The sequence below is a fragment of the Canis lupus genome, chromosome 17, assembly GCF_003254725.2.
Source record: "Canis lupus dingo isolate Sandy chromosome 17, ASM325472v2, whole genome shotgun sequence".
Classification (NCBI taxonomy): Eukaryota; Metazoa; Chordata; class Mammalia; order Carnivora; family Canidae; genus Canis; species Canis lupus.
The window spans coordinates 55,179,742-55,207,721 of record NC_064259.1 but is presented as its reverse complement, the minus strand read 5'-3'; the positions used below and the strand labels follow the sequence as shown (position 1 = coordinate 55,207,721).

Sequence of the window (27,980 nt, the reverse complement as noted above, 5' to 3'; positions counted from 1 at the left end):
CATCATTTGTGTTGAAGACCTTAAAGGCATGCAGTGTTGTGGAAAGAAAGGTTCAGTGGAGCTGAGAGAGGAAGACTGAAAGGGAAACAAGAAGCTGAAGGAAAAAAAAAGAGGCTGAAGGAAAGGTAGAGGGAGACTGCTTTTATGATCTTAGAAAGGGGTAGGAATATACAAGCAATAGCTTTGAAAATTCTGGCTGTTGCTGGATTTTATTTGTATGTAATAGTGGTTCTAGGGACTCTACTGTAGAAAATATAATTATGGGCCATTAATTTTCACAATTTACAATAATGCAATCAAACTTAGCACAAAGGCATGGGCACAAATCCATCAATTATTTAATGCCCTCCTGGTCTGGAATACAGATATATATATATATATATATATATATATATATATATATATATATTCTCAGTGAGAAATAAAATCTGAATATCTATGTTAGCACAATCTCCCTGCTGTTGGAAAGTCTACATGGAAAGCCAAATTATAATGAGAAAGTGACTTGATGAGCATGGAATCCAAGCCAGAGAGTCAGCCTGAGAATCCCGCTGCATTCATCTCCCCAGGGGACCAAGTGCCGGAAATGCAGTGGGAAAGAGGCAGCTTTTGTCTCCTCTCTCTCCAGACTTTATACTTTCTCTAGAATCCTCTTGGTAACCTTACTTACCTTTGATTGGTAACACCATTAATAGGCAACAATTTTCTTCCACACTGTTGTATCTTCATTAAATTTCCAGACTCTGCTCTGTTTAAATTAGGAAATCACTAGCCCCACAGGGCTTCTGAAGTTATTATTCCATTATAATGTATTAATTTTACTAGTTGACTCTTGTTAGAGGGATATACTTCTTCCCCACTCCTTAAGTCTTCATGCAGAAGGATTTTTTTTTTAAGATTTTATTTATTTATTCATGAGAGACACACAGAGAGAAGCAGAGACATAGGCAGAGAGAGGTGGGACTCAATCCCAGAACTCAGGGATCACATCCTGAGCCGAAGGCAGACACTCAACCGCTGAGCCACCCAGGCATTCCCATGTAGAAGGATTTCCATCAAGGTAGCACTACTGATGTTCCTTTTAGGAGGTAGAAGTGATTTATTTTATAGATGAGTTTGAGAAATAGTCCTGGATGATTCTGCCTTTTCTAGGACCCCTCTCCAGATCTACAGGCTGGCAAGAAGGATACAGTCCAAGTCTCCTGCTATGCAACAAGGGGCCTGTCCCTCAGGTCCTGGTCCTGGTCCCTTGGGTCAGTGATCAGATGCATGAACCTGTCTAAATCAGAGGAAGAAAGGGGTATAATTATTGGACCCACCTCTGGATACTTTATAGACCCCTATACCAGCCACAAGGAATGTGCCAGCAAGCACACAGTGCCACGTGGATAGATATTTGAGCTCTGTTTGCCTTCTCAATTCCTGTAGCACCAGAGTCACTTATAAGCATTCAGGTTGCATTGAGAATTCTATTGTTGCTTTCTTAAGTTTTGAATTTTTGTTAAACAGTGACAGAGTACTTTGGCCTGAGTAGGGATCAACTTATGTTTGATAAATAACTAACTTCACTATTAATATTTGAATTTTTCCTTTACCTATCTTGTCTCCTTTATGATATCAAGACCTTAAGAAAGGCCCGAGGGCCTTTCAGAATCCTAAAGATGGTTAACTCCCTCTTGACACTTTGATGTTTTTTCTACTCTTTTATCCTTATTCCAGTTGCTGCCTAAGTGCATTTCCTTTAGGCCATCTACTCCTATTCCCATTCAGCTCAGCTCTTCTTCCCACTCCTTCCTCCCGGGCCTCATCCCACCAGAGACTTCCCTTCCATTCCTTTCCATTCCACTCATTTAACATTTCCTTTCCATGAAACCTCTTCTGGGTACTCCTCTAACATCCCTCTGCCCTACTCTGTTTCCCAGCCACCTTCAGGAAGAGACTCCAGAGCTCCCAGAGCAGGGAAATGGAACCGGCATTCTCCTTCCTCTTTTTTGCCCTTTCTAAATCAGTGTTCATTTAAACTTGACTCAAAATCCACTTGAAGCTCATAACACATTTTTTCTTTCTGTTCAGATGCTGCACTTCAAAACCAAGCAGACCATCTGTCACTTAAATATTGTCATATTTGATAATGTTCTTTTATTGTTTTTGCTTTGAGTATTTCTTCATGATTACATTTCTTTTTTCTTTTCTTTCTTTTCTTTCTTTTCTTTCTTTCTTTCTTTCTTTCTTTCTTTCTTTCTTTCTTTCTTTCTTTCTTTCTTTCTTTCTTCTTCCAACAGAGAATGAGGGGGTGGGGAAGGGAGAAAATTTTAAGCAGACTCACATTGAGCACAGAGCCTGAGGTAGGGCTTAATCTCAGAACTCTGTGATCACAACCTGAGCCCAAACCAGAGTCAGTTGCTCAACCCACTGCACCACTTAAGCACCCCATTTTCATCCTTATTTTTCAACAGGAAGTTGAAAAGAGACAACTTGCCATTATCAGGCCACAAATTCTATCACTATGTTCACCTCATATTATAGCTAGCATTTTGAAAGCATTCTTTTTCCCTCACATCCCACCCAATCTTCAACCAACAACCTGTATCCAACATGGCAGTAAGCAAAGAGAGATGCACAAAGACTGAATTGTTACCTGGCACACTTAGTAACTAAGAAAATACAGCATACACTGAACACTGCATTCTATAAAGTCTTTCCAGTTGCAAGCTATATATGACAGTCTCTAATCAGCCTAAAACTAAAGTGGTAGCTGGAGATCTTTTCTCAGTCTAATTGACCTCACTAGGTGAATTATTAGCAGGCAGTGCAAATTGAACTGGGCACAATAAACATCAAATTCACTTTCCAGTTTAAATTTGAAAGAGGGAAGCTGCAAGCTACCAAGTAGGCAGTGGGGAAAACAAAATATGTACACCTTATGAAAAGTTACTTTATCATAAGGAAAAACAAAACATTGTTCTAAAGGCTTGGAGAAAGATAATTTTTCTCAGGGAAAAAAAGTCCTAGAAGTCCTCCAAAAGACACAAGTGGATGTAGCTTCTATTAAATAGAAGCAAGAAAACCAAAGGAAAAATTGATTTAAATGAAGGAGGAGATTTGAAGAGAATTAATTAAAATAAAGAATTGCTGTAAAAAAAGAAAAAAGTGCAAGAGCAGAGTTCCACTTGTTGGATAAAGATGCTATTATCACTCCCGCTGTAACTAAAGAAAATGCCAGATAAATGGGGAAAAAAATCTGTAGTCTTATTTAAAGCCGTCTGTGGGTACTTTTTAATTAAAGGCATCTAATGTTGTTGGGGATGCATAGAAGTTCAAATGAATTAAATTCCAGAGAGGAATTAGGCTTTCTTAGGTGAGCAACTGGTAGTTGCTTTCTTCCCTGGAGGCACTGACTCTACTTAGGATAACAGGTAGGCTTAGCAGTGAGGTGCTATGAGTAAAGGACTTGCCTGAGTTAAAAGCAAACTCCCTGAGCTTATGAGAGCTACATGGGCTGGCATGGTAGATTGAAACCTGGAGGAGCCCATATATAGAGCTAGGTCTCCCTACTTAGCAGTTTTTCCCCTCCAGCCTTCTATTGAGTGAACACTGATAAGGACAGGCTGAGAGTGAAAGGACAAGAAAGATATCATAATTTTGTGATACTCATATTCCAAAGCCCTGACAACCAAAACAACAGGTGAACTGAAATCATCATAAATTAGAACATCAGTAAGATGGAGGAATAGGAGATTTCTACTATCATCCCTTCATAGAAGCATGAATTTAACAACTACTCACAGATGAAAGTACCTTTGTTGGAGTCTAGGAGTCCAGCCAAGAAGTTCCAGTGCACTGTTGGAGCAAATATTCCAAGAATAGACACATCAAAGAAGGTAAAAACAGTTTTTTTTTTTATCTGCATCACCTCTCCCCCAAATTGGCACAGCTCAGTGCTAATAGAGATCCCCTCAGCCTGTAATTTCTGTCACAGGGAAAGTGAGAGCACAGTAAGTGAGCACCTAGATCCATCAACCATGTGGAACCCTGCCCAAGAGGCCCACTTCTTTGTCACCTTACCCAGATTACTAAGGAGGTCAGAATAGCTAAGTGATGTGAAGTGACTGGGAGTACAGAGGAAAGGCCACAAATGCTACAAACCACTCCACAGACAATAAGGATGCCTACCCACAATAATTTTCCAGTAACTGATCCCAAAGAAATGGAGAGCAACAAAATTCCCTGACAAAGAATTCAAAATAATTATTTTAAGGAATCTCTGCAAACTGCAAGAGAACACAGAGAGACAACTCAAAAAAAAAATCAGAAATAAATAACAGGAGCAAAATGAAACGTTCAATAGAAAAGAAATATTTTTTTTTAAAAGATCGAGTTCTAGAGCTAAAGAACATAATGGATGAAATGAAAAATGCAATATATAGCATCATCAACAGACATAATCAAGCAGAAGAAAATATCTTTGAACTGAAGACAGGTGATTTTAAATTATCTAGTCAGAGGAGAAACATGAAAAAAGGATGAAAAAGAATGGAGAAAGCCTAAAGGATTTATGTGACACCAGCAAGAGGGCTAACATTCTCATTATGAGGGTTCCAGAAGGAGAAGAGAGAGAAATAGAAGTGCATTTAAAGAAATAATGGCCAGGTGCCTTGGTGTCTCAGTCGGTTAAGCACCTGCCTTCAGCTCAGGTCATGATCCCAGGGTCCTGGGATTGAGTTCTGTGTTGGGCTCCTTGCTGAGTAGGGAGCATGCTTCTCCCTCTCCCTCTGCCTGCCACTCCTCCTGCTCTCTCTCCCTCAAATAAATAAATAAAATCTTTTATTTATTTTTTTTAAAAAAGAAAGAATTGCTAAAAATTTCCAAACATGGAGAGAGATATGGATATCCAGGTTCATATCCTAGAAGCAACAAAGGTCCCCAACAGATTCAAACTAAAGAAGACTTAGCCTAGACATATTATAGTAAAGAATCGCTGGGAGGGGTCCCCTGGGTGACCTCAGTCAGTTAAGCATCTGACTCTTGCTTTAGGCTCAGGTAATGATTTCATGTATCTTGAGATCCAGCCCCATGTTGGACCCAACACTCAGTGGGAGGTCTGCTTGAAGATTGTCTCCTGCCCTTTCCTCAATTCATGCTCCCTCTCTCTCTTTCTCAAATAAATACATATTAAGAAAAAAAGAATTACTGGGAAACAAAAGTAAAAATGAACTTTTGGGACTTCATCCAGATAAAAACCTTCTGCACATCAGAAATAATCAACAAAACTAAAAGATAAACCATGAAATGGGAAACCATATTTGCAAATGACATATCAGATAAAGGGCTAGTATCCAAAATCTATAAAACTCAACACCCTAAAAAAATAAAAAATCCATTTAAGAAATGGGCCAAAGTCATGAACAGACTTTTCTCCAAAAAAGACATACAAATGGCTAACAGATACATGAAAAAAATGTTCAACATCATTCATTATCAGGGAAACACAAATCAAAACCACAATGAGATATCACCTTACACCTTCAGAATGGCTAAAATTAACAACTCAGGAAGGTGAAGATACAGAGAAAGGGGAACAGTCTTACACTGTGATGGGAATGCAGACTGGTGCAGCCACTCTGGAATATAATATAGAGGTTCCTCAAAAAGTTAAAAATAGAACTATCCTGTGACTCAGCAATTGCACTGCTAGTATTTATCCAAAAGATACAAAAATAGTGATTTGAAGGGACACATGCACCCCAATGTTTATAGCAGGACTATCTACAATAGCCAAAACATGGAAAGAACCTAAACGTCCATCAGATGATGAATGGATAAAGATGTGGTACATATATACAATGGAATATTACTCAGCCATCAAAAGGAATGGAATCTTGTCATTTGCAATGATGTGGAAAGAACTAAAGTATATTATGCTTAGTGAAATAAGACAGTCACAGAAAGACACATACCATTATTATTTCACTTATAGATGGAATTTTAAGAAGCAAAACAAATTAATATAGGGGAAGGGAAGGAAAAATAAAATAGAGAAGGAGGCAAACCATAAGAGACTTTTAAATATACGGCACAGGGATCCCTGGGTGGCGCAGCGGTTTGGCGCCTGCCTTTGGCCCAGGGCGCGATCCTGGAGACCCCGGATCGAGTCCCACGTCGGGCTCCCGGTGCACGGAGCCTGCTTCTCCCTCTGCCTGTGTCTCTGAGCCTCTCTCTCTCTCTCTGTGACTATCATGAATAAATAAATAAAATCTTTAAAAATAAATAAATAAATAAATAAATATACGGCACAAACTGAGGGTTGTTGGAGGGGAGGTGGGTGGGAGGATGGGGTAATTGGGTGATGGGCATTAAGGAGAGCACTTGATGTAATGAGCAGTGGGTGTTATATGCATCTGATGAATCACTAAATTCTACCCCTGAAACTAACACTATAACTATATATGAACTAACTTGAATTTAAATAAAATCTTGAAATTAAAAAAAAAAAAGGATTGCTAAAGGGAGTTATTCAAGCAGAAACAAAAGGATACTAATTAATTATATGAAAATACATGGAAACATAAAATTTACTGGTAAAGGTAAGTAAAGTAAAATTCAGAATAATATTGTATTGGTGGTGTGTAAATCATTTATAACTAGGTTAAAACACAAAAGTATTAAAAATAACTGTAACTATGATAATTTGTTAATGAATGCACAATATAAGAAGATATGAATTGTAGTATCAAAAACAAAATGTGGAGAGAAGCAACACTGTAGAATTTTTATATGTAATTCGAGTTGAGTTATAATCAGCTTAAAAAGAATGTTATAAGAATTTTTTTTAAAAAAGAATTTTTATGTAAGCCTCCTCTTAACCACAAAGCAAAAAATCTATAAATACACAAAAGATAAAGAGCAAGGAATTAAAGCATACCACTACAGAAAATGATCAAATCACAAAATAAGAGCATGAGAGTAAGGGAGAAACACAGAAACTGCAAAACACCCAGAAAATAATTAATAGAATAACAACAAGAAATCCTTATGTATCACTTATTACTTTAACTATTCTTTAAGCATAGATGGATTAAATTCCCCAGTCAAAAGACACAGAACAGTTTAATGGATTAAAAAAAAAGAAACCCACAAGACTAAAATGTGTGCTACCTACAAGAGAGTCACTTCGCTTTTTTTTTTAACTCTTTTAAAATTTCCAATATAGTTAATACACAGTGTTATAATAATTTCAGGTGTACAATATAGTGATTCCATGATTCTATGTATTCCTCGGTGTTCATCATGATAAGTTTACTCTTAATCTGCTTCACCTATTTCACCCATTCTCCAGATTTCAAGATATGCTACAAGGTGTAGTAACCAAAATGGCATTGTATTGGCACAAAAATGACACATAGATCAATAAAACAGAATAGAGAACCAGAAATAAGGCCAGGATTCTATAGTCAATTAATCTTCAACAGAGGAGGCAAGGATATGCAATGAGGAAAGGAAAGGATATGCAAACAGTCTCTTCAACAAATGTTGTTGGGAAAACTGCACAGATACATACAAAAGAATGAAACTGGAGGACAATTGGAAGGCTCAGTCAGTTAAGCAATCAACTCTTAGTTTCAGCTCAGGTCATGATTTCAGGGTTGTGAGAGCAAGCCCTGCATAAGGCTCTGCTCTGGACACTGAGTCTACTTGAAATTCTCTCTCTTTCTCTCTCCCTGCTGGATCGTGTGCACTCTCTCTCACTTTCACTGTAAAATAAATGAATAAAATCTTGAAAAAATAAAAAAAGAATAAAATCGGACCACCTTCTTACACCATACACAAAAAAATAAACTCAAAACAGATTAAGGACTTAAATGTGAGACCATAAAATCCTAAAAGAGAGCACAGACAGTGATTTCTCTGACATTGGCCATAACAACATTTTTGTAAATGTGTCTCATGAGGCAAGGGAAACAAAATCAAAAACAAATTATTGGAAACAATCAACAAAACCAAAAGACAACTTAGCAAGTGGGAAAAGATATTTGCAAATGACATATCTGATAAAGAGTTAGTATACAAAATATATAAAGAACTTATACAAAAAATAAAGAACTTATACAATTCAACACCAAAAAACAAATAATCCAATTAAAAATAGGCAGAAAATATGAACATTTATCCTTAGAAGACATACAAATACCAACAGACACATGAAAAGATGCTCAATATCACAATCAGAGAAATGCAAATCCAAACTACAATGAAATATCACCTCACACTTGTCAGAATTGCTAAAATCAAAATTGTGAAAGTTATGTTAGCTTTAAAGACACACATAGACTGAAAGTGAAGTGATAGAAAAAGATATTCATGCAAATGGAAACCAAAACAGAGCAAAGTTAGGTATACTCATATCAGACTAACTAGGTTTTAACTCAAAAGCTGTAATAAGAGACAGAGGTTATTATATAGTAATAGAGGAGTAAATTCATTAAGAGGATATAATAATTATAAATATATAGGTACACAACATTGGGGCACCTAAATATGTAAAGCAAATACTTAACAGCTCTGAAGAGACAACTGAACAGCAGTACAATAATTCTAGGGGATTTTGATACTCAATTTTCAGCAATTGATGGCTCATTCAGACATAAAATCAATAAAGTAACATTTGACTAAAACTATACATTAGTTCTACCTAACAGACATATACAAAACATTCCATCCAACAGCAGCAGAATACACATTTTTCCCAAGCACACCTATAACATTCTCCAGGATAGATCATTTATTGAGCCAAAAATAAATCTTAACAAATTTAAGAAGCTTGAGACTATATCAAGCATCTTTTCTGACCACAATGGTATGAAACTAGAAACCAATAACAGAAGGAAAAAAGATAAATTCACAAATATGTGAAAAGTAAACAACACATTCCTTAGTAATTAATAGGTTAAAGAAAAATACAAAAAGGAAATTTAAAAAATTATGAGACAAACAAAAGTGGAAATACAATATAACAAAACAAAAGGCATTCAGCAAAAACAGTTCTAAGAAGAAAAGTTATAAATACCTACCTTAAGAAAAAAGAAAAATCTCAAATAAGCAATCTAATATTACATTGTATGTAACTAGAAAAAGAACTAAGCCCAAAATTATCTAAGAAAACAAAACCAAACAAAGAGCAGAGCAGAAATACATGAAATCGAGACTAGAAAATTTTGGAAGAGATCAATGAAACTAAGAGTTGTTTTTTTTGAAAAGATAAACATAATTGGCAAATATTTAGCCAGAGTAAGACAAAAAAGGAAGACTCAAGTAAATAATTCAAAATTGAAAGTGGAACTGTTACAACTCATACAACAGAAATACAAAAAAAATTATAAAATATTACTATGTACAATTATATACCAACAAATTGGATAACTTAGAAGAAACAGATAAATTTACATAAACAAGAATCTATGAATACTGAATCCTAAAGGAAAACACCTGAATAGACTTAAAGAGCAGGGATATTGAATCGACAATTGAAAACCTGCCAACAAAGATAAACCCAAAACCTAATGGCTTCACTGGTGAATTCTACCATATAAAGAATTAGTATCAATTCTTTTCAAATTCTTTCCAAAAACTGAAGATGAAGGAATACTTCCAAAATCATTTTACAAGGCCAGCATTACCCTAATACCAAAGCTACAAGAAAAGGTATAAGCTAATATCCCTGATGAACATAGATGCAAAAATCCTCAACAAAATACTAGAAAATTGAATTCAACAGAACAGTAAAAGCTTTAAACACCTGATCAACTGAGATTTATCCCTGGGATGCAAAGATAATTCAACATATACATATCAATCATTGTGATTTACCACATTAACAGAATGAAGGATAAAAATCAAATAATTACCTCAATAGATATAGAAAGCATTTGACAAAATTAAAAATTCTTTCATGATAAAAACCCTCAACAATTTGCATATAGAAGGAACGGACTTCAGCTTAATAAAGGCCATATGTGAGAAATCCATAGCTATCATCATACTCAATAGTGAAAAGCTGAAATCTCTAAGAATAGGAATAAGGCAAGGATGGCTACTCTTGCAACTTCTATTCAATGTAGTACTAAAAGTCCTTGCCAGACCAATTAGGCAAGAAAAAGAAATAAAAGGCTTCCAAAAGGGATATGAGGAAGGAAAATTGTCTTCACAGATGGCGTGATCATATGCCTTTAAATACTTCACAAAAAAACTGTTAGAATTAATGAATTCAGTAAAGCTGCTAGATACAAAATTAACATACAAAAATCATTTGTGCTTCTATACTGACTGTCCAGAAAAAAAATAAAGAAAATAAACCTACTAATAATAGCATCAAAAAGAATAAAATATTTAGGAATAAATATAGCCAAAGAAGTGTAAGATATGAATGTTGAAAACTATAAAATATTAATAACAGGGATTGGAGAAGATAAAAATAGTGAAAAGATAGCCATATTCCTGAATTGGAAGGTTTAGTATTGCCAAAATATCCATACTAAAAAAAAAAAAAAGTCCATACTACCCAAAGTGATCTATAAATTCAATGCAATCCCAATGAAAATTCCAATAACATTTTTCATAGGAATAGAAAAAATCCTAAAATTCATATAGAACACAAAAGACTTTCAATAGCCAAAGCAATTTTAGCAAGAAGAACCAAGCTGGAAGTATCATACTTCCTGATTTCAAATTACAGTAGTTCCCCTTTATCCACAGGAGATATGTTCCAAAACCTCCAGTGGATGCCTGAAACTACAGATAATACTGAATCCTACATATACTGTATTTTTTCCTATACATACATACCTATGATAAAGTTTAATTTATAGATTAGGTACAGTAAGAGATTAACAAAAATAAGTAATAATAAATAGAACAATTTTAGCAATATACTGTAATAAAAGTTATGTGTCATCTCTCTCTCAAAATATCTTATTGTACTGTATCCACTTTTCTTTTTGTGATGATGTGAGGAGATAGAATGCTTATCTGATGAGATGAAGAGAAGTGAATGACATAGGCATTGTGATGCAGAATTAAGCCACTATTCTGATGATATGTCAGGAGGAAGATCTTCTTCTGGACCACAATAACAGAAACCATGGAAAGTGAAACTACAGATAAGGAGGGACTACTGTATGTTACAAAATTATTGTAATAAAAAAGTATGGTACTGGCATAAAAACAGATTCGTAGGCTAGCAGAACAGTATAGAAATCCCAGTAAAAATCTGCATGTATATAGTCAATCTTTAACAAAGGTGCCAGGAATCCACAATGGGGAAAGGATAGGCTTTTCAATAAATGGTGCTGGGAAAATTGATACTCACATGAAAGAAGAAAGAAAAGAAAGAAAGAAAGAAGAAGGAAAGAAAGGAAAGAAAGAAAGGAAGAAAGAAAGAAAGAAAGAAGAAAGAAAGAAAGAAAGAAAGAAAGAAAGAAAGAAAAAAGAAAGAAAGAAAGAAAGAAAGAAAGAAAGAAAGAAAGAAAGAGAAAGAAAGAAAGAAAGAAAGAAAGAAAGAAAGAAAGAAAGAAAGAAAGAAAAAGAAAAAGAAAGAGAGGAAGGGAGGGAAGGGAAGGGAAGTAAAAGAAGAAAAGAAAAGAAAAGAAAAGAGGAAGAAAATAGGAAGAAGGAAAGAAGGAAAGAAGAAATTGGATCCTTATCTTATACAATACACAAAAACTAACTCAAACTGTAAACTATAAACCTGAAACTGAAAACATAGGAGAAAAGCTCCATTGTGAGGCCTTGACAATGAGTTTTTAGGATTTGACACCAAAAACACAGGCAATAAAAGCAAAAATGAACAAGTAGGACATCAAAGTAAAACATTTCTATACAGCAAAGGAAACAATTAACAAAATTAAAAGGTAACCTATGGAATGGGAGAAAATATTTGTAAACCATATGTCCCATAAGTGGTTAATATCCAAATTATATAAGGAGCTCAAGTCAATAGCAAAAACAAAAACAAATGATCTGATTGAAAAGTAGCAAAGGATCAAAACAGACATTTTTCCAAAGAAATCATGCAAATGACCAAATGGCATATGAAAAGCTGTTCAACATCACTAATCATCATGGAAATGCAAATCTAAACCACAATAAGTTATCAACTCATACTTGTTAGGATGGCTATTATCAAAAAGTAAAAAAATGGGCAGCCCCGGTGGCGCAGCGGTTTAGCGCCGCCTGCAGCCCAGGGCGTGTTCCTGGAGACCCGGGATCGAGTCCCACGTCGGGCTCTCTGCGTGGAGCCTGCTTCTCCCTCTGCCTGTGTCTCTGCCTCTCTCTCTCTGTGTCTCTATGAATAAATAAATAAAATCTTTAAAAAAAAAAAAGTAAAAAAATAACAAGTGTTGGTGAGGATGTGGAAAAGCAGGAACCTTTATATACTGTTGGTGGGAATACAAATTGGTACAGCCATTATGAAAAACACTATGGAGATTCCTCCAAAAATAAAAAGTGGATTCAGCATTCCCACTTTTGGGTATATATACAAAGAAAATAAAATCACTATCCTGAAGAGATATCTATGTTCTCCTGTTAATTGCAGCATTGCCATCAATGTATGAATGGATAAAGAACATGTGGTATACATACCATAAAATATTGTTCAGTCTTAAAAAAGAAGACAACACATGGATGGACCTAGAGAACATTATACTATGTGAAATAAGCCAGAAACAGAAATACAAATATTGCATGATCTCACTTAGATGTATATACTCTAGGAAAGTCAAGTTTATAGAAACGGAGTATAAAGGGTGATTACTAGGGGATGGAGGGTAAGGAAATAGGGAGATGCTGGTCAAAGGGCACAAACTTTCAGTTATAATAAAGATAAGTTTTAGAAACTTAATAAACACCATGGTGACTATAGTTAATAATAATGTATTATATTATTGTGTACCTGAAATTTGCTGAGAGCGTATATTTTAAATATTCTTCACACGCAGAGACATACATACAAAGGTAACTATGTGAGATGATGGATATGTTAATTGCTTTGTGGTAATTATTTTACAATGTATGTATGTGTATATCAAAATGTTACATTCTACACCTTAAATGTGTACAATTTTTATTTGTCAATTATACCTCAATAAAATTGTTAAGAAAATAAATATATAAAAACAAGAGATAAGCTTAAATGAACTAAAGTGTTAACCTAACCCAACTCAGACTGATTCCTGATTAGATAGAAGAACTAGGTCCTACTCTGAAAGAGAAAAGAGCAAGTCCCTTTTAGGGCAAATATTTTACTCCAGTCTTTACCATTCTCATAAATATAACTTCTGGCATGCAATCAAATGGCAAATAAACAGAAACATGTGAAACATAATCAAGATAATAAAGTTAAATGAAGCAGATTTACAAATAACCTAGATGTTGGAATTATCAAGCAAGGACGTTAAAATTGCTTTCATAAGTATTTTAAAAATATAAAGGAAGAGATATACAAAGTGAATTTTAAAATGATAGATTTCATCAGATAAATAGAAACTCAAAAAGAACCAAATGGAAATTGTAGAACTGAAAAATACAGTATATGGAATGAGGAATTAATTTCCTGTGCTTAATAGTGAACTAGACAAAGCAGAAAGTGGATGTAGTGAACTCAAAAACAAGTCCATGTAAATTATCTAAATTAAAGGAGACAGACAAGAAGTCTGAAGAACAGAGTCTCACATACCAGTTAAATAACACTAAATTATATAAAAATATGTAGTTGAAGCCATAACAAGAGAAGGGGAAGAGAGAGACAGAGATAGAGGGACAGAGACAGAGATAAGGGGGCTGAAGAAATATTTGAAGATAGCTGAGAATTTTCCAAAATTGATGAAACTGCTCACACCCAGGTATGAAAAATTTCAGTGAAACCCCAAGCAGGATAAATAAAAATAAATACAAATGAATATCATGCCAAGAACTACATGGTCAAACTTCTGCAAACCAAAGTTAAAAAGAAAATAATAATAGCAGCCAGAAAATACACAGACACTACTGGCCCAGATGGCTTTACTAGTGAATTCTATCAAATGATCAAGGCAGAAATAATACCAATTCTATGCAAACTTTTCTAGAAAATAAAAGAGGAGAGAATACTTACCAACTCATGTTACAGGGACAGTTTTACTCTGACACAAAACCAGTAAAATATGTTATAAGAAAACTAAATTTCAAAAAAAAAAAAAAAGAAAACTAAATTTCAATATCCTTCATGAACATAGATGAAAACTTAACAAAATTTTAGCAACAATGTATAAAAATGATGAAATGACTATGTGGGGTTTATCCCATGATTGCAGAGTTGATTTAATAGTCGAAAATCAATCAATGTAATTTACCATATTAACAGACTAAAACAAATCTATGTTTTTATCTCAATAGATGCAGAGGATGCATGTGAAAAAAAATAGCATTGATTTAGGATTAAAATTCTCAGCAAGCTAGAAATAGAAGGGAGCATCCTTGTCCTGATAAGGGTCATCTACAGAAATTTACAGCAATATATTATACTTACTGGGGACAGATTGAATGCTTCTCTCTTGAAATTGGGAAAAAAGTAAGAATGTCTACTCTCACCTCTTCTCTTCAACATTGTAGTGGCAAACCTAGCCAATGCAATAAGAGAAGAAAAAGAGATTTAAAGATATATAAAATTGTCTTTATTTACATGATCATCCATGTGCAAAATCCTAAGGAATCTACAAAATAGCTACTACAGCAAATAATTGAGTTTAGCAAGTTTACGGGATACAAAATTAATTTATAAAAGTCAGTTGTATTTCCATACACTATAAATGAAAATCAAAATTAAAATGCCATTTATAATGGCATCAAAAATATAAAATGCTTAGGAATAAATCTGACAGAAGATGTGCATATCTGTGTACTGAAAACTATAAATCATTGTTCAGCAAAGTTAAAGACCTAAATACATGAAGAAATATACCATTTTCATGGATTAGAAGACTCAGTATTATGAAAATGTCAGTTCTTCCCAAATTGATCTGAGTGTCAAAACCACCTGAAACAAAATCCTAGGCAAATTTTCTGTACAAATTAACAAAGTGATTTAAAAATTGATCTAAATGTATCAAACCAACACATTGTACACCTTAAACTTAGACAATATTACATACTAATTACACTGCAATTTAAAAAACAATTAAAATTTGATAAGCAACATTTTTCTTTTCCACATTCCCATCCCTAACTTGGACCATAAATTTTATTGCTTTTATTTTTTTCCTTTCATTTTTGTTCTCACTTCTAGTAGGGAGTCCTATTGCATCTTATTGTCCTTCTTCTCAAGGTAGCCTTGTTCCCCTTCTTTTCCCTAGAACCATAATGGTGGCTTCAAAGAAACATGACTATATATTATTAGAAATGAAAAATATATCAACTTATCAGTTTAAAAATATTTTCCCCATGAAAAACAGTGTTCAGAAACATAGGGCTGCCTTACAACACATTGACCTCTGTTCCTGGAAGCATTCAAGACAGACGGAACTATCTTAATTCAATATTCTTATAGAACATCTACCATGAATCAGACACTGGAATATAGTAGTAAATAAGGTAGATTTGGTCTTTGTTTTCATGAGTCTTAAAACCTAGTCGCATGTCAAGGATACTGGGGATTTCCACATAAAGTAGAAATTTGAACTAGATGACCTGAGAGTTCTCTTCTGGAGATCTATGAATCTATGTTTCTGAGATTAAAAACAAAAATGACAACAAAACAGACCTTTGTCTTCTAACAAGGCAAATGCTTCTCTTGTGCCCTCTCTGGGTTTGACAATGTTAGACTGAGTGCAAAGGAATAAAGAACCCCGACACCTATGAAAGCACCCCTCCAAGCCTAAAACAGAAGAATTTTCCTGGCTTCATCATTAATCAAATTAATCTTGTACATGAAAGCTCTTGTGGACTTCTGCCAGAGGGAAATGCCAAACACATGGTCTCAGTCCATTCTTACCCCTGGGAAAGCTTGGAAGGAACTATGTCAGAAAATACAAATCTATTTCCAGGAAAGCTCACCTTCTGGCATTGCCCCCCTCTCCTGGCTCTGGATGCTGCTTCAGGGATTCCCTGTTTCAGGAAAGTGAGGCAAACATTAGCCAATTCAAGCCAGAGTGAGCAGATGGGCTGCCATTCTGGGAACATTCTAGACATTTTCCTTAAAGAACTAACACAGAAACAAGGGACAATTCCGTGAAAACATTGAGTTGTAACTAGACTCATGGCCTAGGCACACTAGGCAAAGAGGCCCCAAGAGTAGACTTGCTAGAGTCAGGGTGGAGGGGACAGTTGGCTTCACTTGTATACACAAATCAATTTAATTATCCTTGCCTCACTGGACATGATCACTGCTCCCTCCCAAAGAAACCCCATAGGTCTGCAAGCTGATGTCTTGTTGCAGCTCTAGTATTTAGGAAAAGGCTTGAAATGTTTCAGAAAAGGACGTGAATGGACATCAAATCATCATCCCATTAACAGTTTTGTCCAAAGTGCTTTTTTGCAGCCTTTATGTCTTTGCTCATGCTTTTTCTTCCTGGGATGTTCTCTGCCTTCTGTTCTGTTGGAGTCCTGCTGTCGTGTGTGTGTGTGTCTGTGTGTGTGTGTGTGTGTGTGTGTGTGTGTTTTCCCCTTGGATTATCTCTAGTGCTACTTCTTTTGTGAAACTTTTCTGGATTCTTTCAGCTTCAAGTGCTCTCTCTTCTCTCTGCATTCTAAATTCTCTTATAGCAAATATTACACTTTCTATTGCATTTTGTGTATTCTGTGGATGCCTTACCTTTTTAAAAATTAAATTCCAAGTATCTTATGGACAGAGATCATATCTTATTCTTTACATCTAATCCTAAAATAGGTTAGATAGGTTGCATTTCCCCCCAACCATTGTTCATTTGTACATGATGGGGTTAAGAAACGCTGGGGGGAATAAGTAAACAGTCTTTATAGCAATCAGTGGTAAAGGTCAGAACACTCCCATTCCTGCAAAGGGTACATCAAGGTCTCTCTTACAGTTTCTCTAAGGTCAACAATGGCTCTTTGTATCTCAATAATCTAGAAAACTAAATTCCCACTCAGCAATGCCTAATTCACCCTGAATTCAGAAATAAGCAGAATTTCCCAGATCACTGGAGCTTACTTATTTGAATCCAATATTTTAGAAGTGATTTACAAAGCATACTTTTCAACATGCATTTTGAATATCTCTGGAAAAGTCCAAAAGAGATAGGTTATAGTGGTTGTATCGATAGGGGATAACTTGGAGATTACGAATAGAGGTGGAAGGAAATCTACTTTTCAGTATGTACCATTTTGTCCTTTTTGAATTTTGAATGATGTACATCTATTACCTACATATTAATTTAACACTGATGGCATGCTTCCTTACTGCCTTAAATATAGTTACCGAAGCTAATTTAATTTTTCTTTCTGAATAGAGGTCCAGGATCATCATTATCAATATTATTTATTGTCTTGTTCCTAAATAGAATTATTCCAACAAAGGATATTAAAGTTACCCAGAGCTATCTTCCCTTATACTAAATGGCTCCAAAATTTCTAAGCCTCCAGAAGTTTTGGGTTTGGTTTACTTGTTAGATTCTCTATCTCTTCCCTGGCAGGTATCTCTTTTTGTTGTTATTCTAGTGGTTGCTTATGGCAACCACTGTGCCCCTCCCCCTTTCTTATTTGCTCATTTGTTCTGATGTGACTTGGAAGTCAAATGATCTCAGATGATAAATAAGATTCAAGCGGAGATGGAAAGAAGAGAATTCCAGGAGGTTGTGGGTTTTTTGTGTGGGTTTTTTTTTTAATGCTATCGGCTATGTGGGTTATGGTTTTACTAAAGTAGATTGGGCTAGATGGCATTCTAATCTAACACCAGGTTTACTCCTCTCTCACTCAAAATCATACAGTGGTGAGCCTTCAGATAGCATATCTTTGTGCTAGGCAGGGCTGATGGTTATCTGGTACCAGAAAAATGATATTGGCAACGCCTCTGAAGGCTAGCGATCACCCATATCTTACTGTCCATGAAGGACAAAGGGAAATAATACCTGGGAGCACAGAGGTGATGAAGATTGTTGTCATTCAATACATGGACTTCATGACATCAATTTTGGCTTGTCTGTAGTATTTCTGATTATTTCTGGGTTTTTAGCTTTTATGTGTTTTTTGCTTTTTAAAAATACGTTCTAGACACCTAAGAGACTAGATAAGTGACATCTAGATAAGTAGAGTTATGTTAATATCAACCCCACTCAGATAAAAAAAAAAGGAAAAAAACTTTAGACAATTAATTGGCAACATAGATGTAAGCAAAAATAGCTCTAAATTCAGGTTAAGCCACACCTTCACTGAAACTCAGATATGTCACCAAGTTGGAGCCCTGAGAGTCACCATTGTGGGTTGATGTAAAAACAATTTGAAAAATCCCTGGAAAACTACAAAGAAAGTTGAAAATCAAAGACAGAGAAGGAGAAGAGGCCATAAATATGGTGTAAACGTTCAAAAAGAAAGCTAATTGTGGAAATTACTAGCCAGTAAATTGGATAGTCATAATAATAAAACAGATGTTAACCGTGAAAATCCATCAACATCTGGAAAGGATAAAGTCACAAAGGATTTATGGAAAGAAGTGAGCACAAGAGGCTCTGCAAAGGAGAAAAACAGAGTGAGGCCAGCTCCTTAGTAAAGGATTTGGAACTTGGGTAAAGGGTTTTGCTCAGCCTGCTACACCATTTCTACTCTAAGGCCAGTTCAGATTGTTTTGGATGACAATGTGGTCACATGGACTCAGTAACTGGCTGAGAGATAATAAATGAAGGATAATGATATAAATACCCAGAAACAGCTCCAGTGAGAGGAGCAGGGGGCTGAGGGCACTTCCCCAGAGAGCAGGGCCAGATCTGGTTTTATTTAACATCTTTGCTAATGATTTGAAAGCAAGAACAAACAAATGTCAAGAATGTGCAAAGCACATCAACTAGAGACAAGGTACACACACCAACCAGCAAGGAATTTACCTAACAAGACTGAGAGCAATTACCAAAGGGAGCTGGAAATAACCTAGGTCAGAGCAGCCTAGAAAAATGATCTGAAAAAAAGCCAGACACTTTTTGAGGTTGAGTAGAGAAGGATGGTGGTAGGGAGAAGGGGAGTCAGAGAAATAGAGTAGGAAATAAGGGTGGCCAAAAGCAGTCTGAAGGGACAAATAATGTGTGACATTATGTGGGAATGAAGCCCAATAGAACAGAGATCCAGTTTTGAGGTTTATAAATATATGGCTGCAGTTCAACAAATGTGAAATGATAAGTGACCCATTTATTCAGGGTTAGAGGGGAGAGAAGCAGGGGTAGGAGTGTATAGATTGGACTTCAGACATTTGCCCAGAACATGCAACCCATAAGAATGCACATCTCTGCAATCCTGGGTCATATTCCTAGAATGTTTGAAGTCCCATAACCTAACACAGTACATCTAGTAGATGTACCATGGTACATAGTAGATGCTCAGTGACTGTGGGACAATTGCAGGAACCCCTGTGGAATTCTTAGTGTATCTGTTATCACTGAGTGAAAATGGGGTGAGTGTTGCTGCTAAAGACCCTTCCAGCTTTGAGATTTGGGAACTCTGTGATTGGAAGGAAAACACAGAGCCAGGAGTCATCAGATGTTTAAGCAAACAGTGATGACTGTCTCAGATTCTGCTCTGGGTCCTGGCCTGCCCCATCTCTGCCCATAAAAAATGGAATTGTGGCATAGCTACTCCTCTTCCTGGTTCTGTCACTCCTTCTCATGACCCAGGTGAAATGACAGGTCACCTATGACCAAACCTTACTTTCTTGTATTTTGCACCTGCCCCCACAGGGTTCTAGCTCTATTCAAGACTCATATTGGATTCATGAGAGCTCTTTTTGTTTTCCCTGTTTAATTCCAAGTTGGCAGCTCAGAGGAAAAGACCCAAGCCCCTTGTCCTAATATGCAACATTAAATCCCTCTGTACTTCAAAATCCATTGTGTAGGTGTCTTTAAGTCTAAAGACCAGGGCTTTTCAAACTTTAGCGTGCATAAAATATTATGGGAGGGGAAATTATGCATTTCTAACAAACTCTCAAATAATGCCAATGTTGATGCATAGACCACACATTTGAAAAACAAGGCTTCAGAGTAGCAGTGTCCAATAGAGCTTTCTGCAATGATAAAAATGTTCTTTATCTGCACTGTGCAATGCAGTAGTCACTATCCACATGTGACTATTGAATATAGCATGACTCATGAACTCTTAAATTCTATTTCATTTAAAGTAGTTTAAATTTTAAAAGTCACATGTGGCTAGTGGTTACGGTATTGGACAGCATGCTTCTAAAGCATTCAGATGTCTGTAAAATTTTGAGATGCACTGGTCTGTAGAATGCCAGGTCATGCATTTCCTTCTCACAATAAACCATCAGTCATGCAAGGCATCTGGGCTGCATGATACTGCACATTCAGCTAGACCTACAACCAGTTTGACTGGAAATAACATATGAACATATCTATCATCCCAAAAGTCTTGCGCCCTTTGTAATCTTTCCATCTTGCACTATCCTCCTCTCACTCATCAATGGGCAACCATAAACTGCTCTCTGTTACTATATATTAGTTTGTATTTCCTAGAATTTTATATAAATTAAAGCATACACTAAACAATTTTATTTGCTTGACTTCTATTGCTCAGCATAATTATTTTCAGATTTATCCATATTGTTGTGTGTATCAATAGTTAGTACCCCCCCCTTTTTTTTGCTAAGTGATATACCATAATTTGTTTATTCATCCACCTATTAATGACATTCCAATTGTTTCCATTTTTGGCTATGACAAATGGTGCTGCCTTGAACATTTGAATACAAGTCTTTGTGTGGACATGTGCTTTCATTTCTCTTGAGTAAATACCTAAGAGTCAAATGGCTGGATCATATGTGGACATGTATTTAAATCTTTAAGAAACCTACCAAAGTTGTACGATTTTACATTTCAACCAGTAGTACATGAGAATTCCACTTCCTCCACATTCTCATCAATGCATGGTATGGTCAGACTTTTAAATTTTAGCATTTTAATATGGGAGCAATGATATCTCATTGTGGCTTTAATTTGTATTCTGTAATGATTAGTATATTAGTATAATAAGATTAATATATATATTAGTCTTAAGTATATTTTCATGTACTTATTTACCATCTGTATATCTTCTGTGATGAAGTATCTCCTCAATTTTTTCATCCATTTTTCTTATTCTCCTTCCTTCCTTCCTTCCTTCCTTCCTTCCTTCCTTCCTTCCTTCCTTCCTTCCTTCCTTCCTTCCTCTCTCCCTCCATCCTTTCTCTTTCTCCTTCTTTTCTGGTTGTTCTCTTATTATTGAGTTTTGAGAATGTTTCATATCTTCTAGCTCAAGCACTTTCTCAGATGTGAGATTTGCAGATATTCTCTGCCAGTCTGTGGCTTGTCTTTTCGTTCTCTTAAAAGTGCCTTTTGAAGAGAAAATTAAATTTGATGACAATCAATTAATCAATAATTTCTTTTTAAAAAATATTATAGCTAAGGAATATTTGCCCAACACAAGATTATAAAGATTTTTTTTTACTGTTTCCTTCTATACAACTTCTAAAAACCTTATTGATTTAAATTAATATCTATTTGAGGGTTGCCTGGGTGTCTCAGTCACTTGAGCATCTAACTCTCGAATTCAACTCAGATCATGATCTCAGCATCATGAAATCAAGTCCTGTATTGGATTCTGTGCTCAGCCTGGAATCTGCATGTCATATCCCTCTGCTCCTGCCCCTGATTGCGTGCTCTTTCTCTCTAAAATAAATAAATATAATCTTAAAAAACAAACAAATAAATCAATATATACTTGAGTCAATTTTTGTTTATGGTATAAGGTATGAGTCAATGTTCTTCTTTTTTGTTGCTGTTATATAGATGCCAATTGTTCCGACATCAACTATTGAAAAGACTATCCTCTCTCTGCTAAGTTATTTTCTTTGTTAGTCGATCGACCATATACATGTTGGGCAGTTTCTGGACTCTCTGTTCTTTCCATTGATTTGTCTATCTTCATATCAATATCACGCTGTCTTGATTACCATAAATTTTATAATAAATCTGAAATTCAGGTAATACTAGTTCTCTAACTTTGCTCTTCTTCCTCAAATTTGTTTTAGCTATTCCAGATCCTTTGCATTTTCAGATGAATTTTAGAACCATCTTGTCAGTTTCTACAAAAAAGCCTACCAAGATTTTGATTAGGCTTACTTTGAATCTGTAGATTAATTGGGGAAAATTGATACCTTAACAATATTGAATCTTCTGATCCATGAGCACAGTATCTGTCTATATTTGCGATATCCTTTAATTTCTCTCAGCAATGATTTGTAGTTTTCAGTGTACAGATCTTGTCAGATTTATCCCTAAATATTTCATATTTCTTTTGTTATATCACAAGTGGTATTTTTAAATTTCTGTTTTGGTTGTTCATTGCTGGTATACAGAAATACAATTGATTTTTTATATTGATATTGCATGTTGCATCCTTGATAAACTCATTGATTAGTTTTAGTAGCTTTTTTGTGGATTTCATCAGATATTCTTCATAGACAATTATGCCCATCTGCAAATAAAGACAGTTTTGTACTTCCTCCTTTCAAATTTAAATGTCTTTTATTTCTTTTCATTGCCTTATTGCACTGATTAGAACCTCAAATACAATGTTGAATAGCAGTGATAAAAAGTGTACAATCCTGGTCTTTTTTCTGATCTTAAGAGAAAGCGTTCAGTCTGTCATTATTAAGTGTGATATTAGCTACTGGTTTATCATGTATGTCTTTTATCTTGTTGAGTAAGTTTCCTTCTATTACTAGTTGCTAAGACTTTTTATCACAAACGGTTGTTAGATTTCATCAGGCATTTTTTCCCTGCATTTACTCAGATAATCATATGGATTTTCTCTTTTAAATCTGTTACTATGATGAGTTATATTGACTGATTGTCAAACATTAAGCCAATCTTGCATTCCTGGGATAAACTCTACTTGGTCATGCTGTATTACTCATTTTATATATTGTTGGATTCATCTTGCCAGAAAAATTATTAAGAATTTTTGTATTTATGTTCCTCTAAGATGTTGGTCTTAGTTTTTTTATAATGTCTTCAGTTTAGGTATCAAGGTAATGCTGGCTTGATAGAATAAATTCGGAAGTATTTCCTTCATTTCAACTTTCTGGAAGAGTTTGAATAGAATTGATATTATTTCTTCCTTAAATGTTTAATAGAATTCCCTCAGTGAAATCTTAGCCTTGAATTTTTTTGGAGGGTAAGATTTTCAACTATGAATTCAATTTCTTCAACAGATATAGGAATATTTGAGTTATCAATTTCTTCTTGAGTAAGCTTTGGAAGTTTGTATCTTTCAAGGAATTTGTTCATCTAAGTTGTCAAATTTCTTAGCCTAAAATTGTTTAAAAGGTTCCCCTATTGTTTTTAAAATATCTGTAGAATCAATAGTGATACATCCTTTCTTATCCTGATATTGGTGATTTGTGTCTTCTCAATTTTCTGATCAGTCTGGTTAGAGTTTTATCACTTTTATTGAGTTGTTTTCTTTTCTTTTTTTTTTGTATATTTTTTTATTGGAGTTCAATTTGTCAACATATAGCATAACACCCAGTGCTCGTCCCGTCAAGTGCCCCCCTCAGTGCCCATCACCCAGTCACCCCATCCCCCTGCCCATCTCCTTGAGTTGTTTTCTTCTTTAGACTTGGGTTCTAGGGGCAATGACAACTGTTTTATTAAACAAACAAATGGAACACTTTGAATCTGTTTGAGTATCAACCACAAAAATTGGCTTGCCTTTATAGTCATGATTTACCCCTCTCCTTATCAGCCCTGACCCAGTCTCCCACTCTTTTACCAAAAGCAGATTCAGGAATTCACACACGGTTTACATACAGGATTTGCCAGCAGGACTATCATAGAATTTTTTCAGTGATAATCCCCTGTCAAGCCAATTAAATAGCATTGCTCTCTGACGAAGAGGTGGTCAAAAGGAACATATCATCATTCTGCTCTCATAGGTCAACATCAGCTCTCACTCCTACTTGATGTAAGCCATTGGGAGGAAATGGGGTGTAAGGTACAACAGAAACACTCCCCAGAGCTATAGCCACAGAAAAGAAAGAGTGCCAGGCTCAGGAGTGGATAAATTGAAGAGAAGTCAACATTGTCCATTTTTTATTCCTTTTGTTATCTATTATTTTGTAAGACCATAGGTTATGTAGAAAATATTGAGTAATTCTTACTTTGGAAGGTCAAGAAGAGATGGAAAAAGAATAGAAATAGGTTATGGAACATGATGAACTCTACCCAGTGGGCAATGGAAAGTTCTAATCAAGGTTTTTAATCTGAGGGGTGATGGTATCCAATCTTTGTTTTGTTTTGTTTCAGAAAGTCTTTTCTGGGGGCAGTGTAGAGGATGAGTTGGAAGGGGCCAAGGCTAGAAAAGGAAGACTAGTTAGTTGGCTATTGGGTCAGGTCTGGACCACAGAGGTAGCAGTGGGAAACTCATTAAGCATAGTGTGATGGTGAAGAGGGAAAAAAGAGAAGGTATGCAGGCTGTCCTATTGCTTAGGCCTTTGCTGTCAGACCTGCACAGAACCACACAAATATATGTCACCAAACCCACACTAAGTGTTTCCCCAACTCAACCTCCACTTAGCTGGATCCCCTGAATCCTCACAGTCACACTAAGGTCATCTGTCCCAGGGGCAAGTGTGAGGGAGAGTGAGTTAGGGAGGAAGAGATGGAAGTTCATCTGATTCTGTTAATTAACCTACTCTCACAAATTCTATGAAAACATTTGAGCATGAGAGTGCACCACAGGACCTCTCAAAAGCACCCTTTAAGAGATTTGTGCTAGTGAGGAGTGTTGAAACATAAGCTTCATGAGCATCACGATAAATCTGTTTTGCCTAGATCATTACAATTGCTTCCTAACTGGATTCCCCATTTCCATTCTTTTCTCATTCCAGGCAACCACCCAGCCCATTTCCACATAGCAGCTGATGTTATATTAAAAGATAAACCTGATTATGTCCTTCCTTTATTTAAAATTTCTCAATGGCAAAAAAAAAAAAAAAAAAAAAAAAAAAAAAAAAAAAATTTCTCAATGGCTTCCCACTGTATTTAGAAGGGAAAAAAAATCCTAATTACTTACCATGGCTTAGAATGCCCTGGCTTAAGGTAATTCTCCAACCTCTTCTCATGCACAGATCCAGAACACAGCTCTTATTTAATGTCTCTAACCTGCTAAGAATTTCTTCTCTTGGGACCCCTGGGTGGCACAGCGGTTTGGCACCTGCCTTTGGCCCAGGGTGTGATCCTGGAGTCCCGGGATCGAATCCCACGTCGGGCTCCCAGTGCATGGAGCCTGCTTCTCCCTCTGCCTGTGTCTCTGCCTCTCTCTCTCTCTCTCTCTCTCTCTCTCTCTCTCTCTCTCTCTCTCTCTCCCTCTCTGTGTGTGTGTGTGTGTGACTATCATAAATAAATAAAAATTAAAAGAAAAGAATTTCTTCTCTTAGGGGTTTTGTCCATGGCACTTTTCTGCCTGTAACACTTTAACCACATATTGTGGACAATGTAGTTATCTCTTCAATATCCTTTGTCCTTTTTCCCAGGGAATGGCTGCCGCCTATGTAAGAGTGGGCTCTGCTCAGGGTCAACGCATCCCTCTTGCTACAAAAGGTCTAAACCAAACATATCCTGGCATTCTTTTGGCCACAGAAGTTAGTTCAAGGATATTCCAATTAATGCAAAACTCAGGACTTTCATTCTGTATTTGTCAAGAGGAACTTTCTCTTTCCCCCAGATGTGAATATAGAAGCATATGGCCCAGTTGCTGCTCATGGACAACTTGCAACCAGCCTGAGGACAAAACATGGGAGGGAGCAGAGCCAAGACTGTTACCGAGAAATGGACTTGGAGCCTTGATCAAATTGATCCTAAAGGGATAATGCCTTGAGAATTGTCAGTTATGTGAACCAAAAATTTCCCTTTATTGTTTAAGTCAGCTTGGGTTAATTTAATGTGACTAATGATGTTGTTTTGCAAAAATTAAATTATCACTGGCAACATAAATATGTTAATTACTGCTATGGGGTCAGCTTTTCCGCATTTAGCATGCCTCTGTTACTATGCCTGTATTACTTTTTACTTCTCTTTTTTTAATTACTATTCAGAGTAGGCTCTATGATACCTCTGATTTGTGTCTAAACACAGACAAAGATGTGGACACCAAAATCCTATGTGTGCCTGACCATGAGGAGCCATCACAGTGACCTGGAATATGCCTATATTAATTTGTTGAATAATCAACAACAACAACAACAGAAAACACACTTGAATATCCTCATTGAGAACTCATGTACCCTCAAAAGGACTCCAGCAGGGGTGTCTGGGTGGCTCAGTAAATCAAGTGTTTGCCTTTAGCACAGGTCATGATCCCAGGGCTCCCTGCTCATCCCTATCCCTCCGCTGCTTCCCCTGCTTGTGCTCTCCTGTGCACTCTCTCTCTCTCAAATAAATAAATAATTTTTTTAAGGATTCCAGTCCTTTTTTTCCAGCTGGAACCATAGAGGGTGCAGGAGAGAAAAAAAAAGAAGGTTCCTGCAGAAAAAGTGAAGGAATTTTGCAGAGTTGAAGATCAGAAGTCTAAGAAAGAAGTTTGCTCAAAAGATGTTTCGAAAGGCAAGGAGGAAGCTTTATCTATGAAAAATCTAAACATTACCACAAGGAATATAGGCAGATGTACAGAACTGAGATTCGAATGGCAAGGATGGCAAGAAAACTTGGCAACTTCTACGTACCCGTGGAACCCAAATTGGGATTTGTCATCAGGATCAGAGGTATGGGCCCACAGGTGTGGGCCCAAAGATTCAAAAGGTGTTGCAGCTTCTTCACCTTCACCAGATCTTCAATGGCACCTTTGTTAAGCTCAACAAAGCTTCAGTTAACATGCTAAGGATTGTGGAACCATGCATACCTGGTGGGTACCCAAACCTGAAGCTGGTGAATGAATTGATCTACAAGTGTGATTATGGCAAGATCGACAAGAAGGGGATTGCTTTGATCAATAACACAGTGATTGCTCAATCTCTTGGTAAATACAGCATCATCTACATGGAGGATCTGATTCACAAGATCTATACTGTTGGAAAACGTTTCAAAGAAGCAAACAACTTTTAATGGTCCTTCAAATCATCTTCTCCATTCAGGGGAATGAAGAAATAGACCACCAATTTTGTAGAAGGTGGAGATGTTGGCAACTGGGAAGGCCAGATCAATAGGCTTATTAGAAGGATGAACTAAGATATCTATCATGATTATTTTTGTAATCTGGTCAGTTAATAAATGACTACTTTCAAATGGGGGCTGGAGGGGGGGAGAAAGACTCGAGCAATCTATTGACCTCATATTGAAAACCACTGAAGCACTCAGGATTCAGAGTCAGAGACCTGGATTTGAGTCCTGGCTCCCTGCTTCAAGCCCTGTGACCTTGGACAAATATTTACCTTCTTTGGACCCTCAGTTTCCTGGTCTCCAACAGGGAGGTTAATTCACATGAAAAACTTTTATGAGATATCTGCTGTGAGCCAGGACTATATGCTTTCCTTCCCAACTTAAAAGAGTTGTTTTAGGGATCTAATAAGATTATTTAGGAGGAAGCATTGTACAAAATAAAAGCTTAGTACAGTTGTCAGTTATTTTATTTTCTTGCATTTTCCTCCCTTTGAAACAGACAAGATCCTCTGCACCCTTCAAAATTTGTCTCCAGGGTGTGTCTCACACCTCCACTCTGAATTTTCATGACACCTTCTATAAATC

At 36.1% G+C, this 27,980-nt stretch overlaps 1 long non-coding RNA gene and 1 pseudogene across 2 annotated transcripts; one reads left to right on the top strand and one right to left on the bottom strand.

Moving 5' to 3' along the window:
• Positions 1 to 895: 895 nt before the first annotated feature.
• LOC112664123 (uncharacterized) lies at positions 896 to 17,715 on the bottom strand. Of its 2 annotated transcripts, none has more exons than XR_003139511.3 (5): positions 17,577 to 17,715; positions 16,084 to 16,134; positions 14,561 to 14,651; positions 3,799 to 3,840; positions 896 to 1,279 (listed from the first exon to the last, which is right to left on the bottom strand). It is a non-coding gene; the product is annotated as an uncharacterized LOC112664123 (long non-coding RNA). The 2 variants fall into 2 exon arrangements; XR_003139510.3 differs by having other exon boundaries at positions 897 to 1,279; positions 3,787 to 3,840.
• LOC125752843 (60S ribosomal protein L7-like) lies at positions 17,687 to 27,980 on the top strand (annotated as a pseudogene).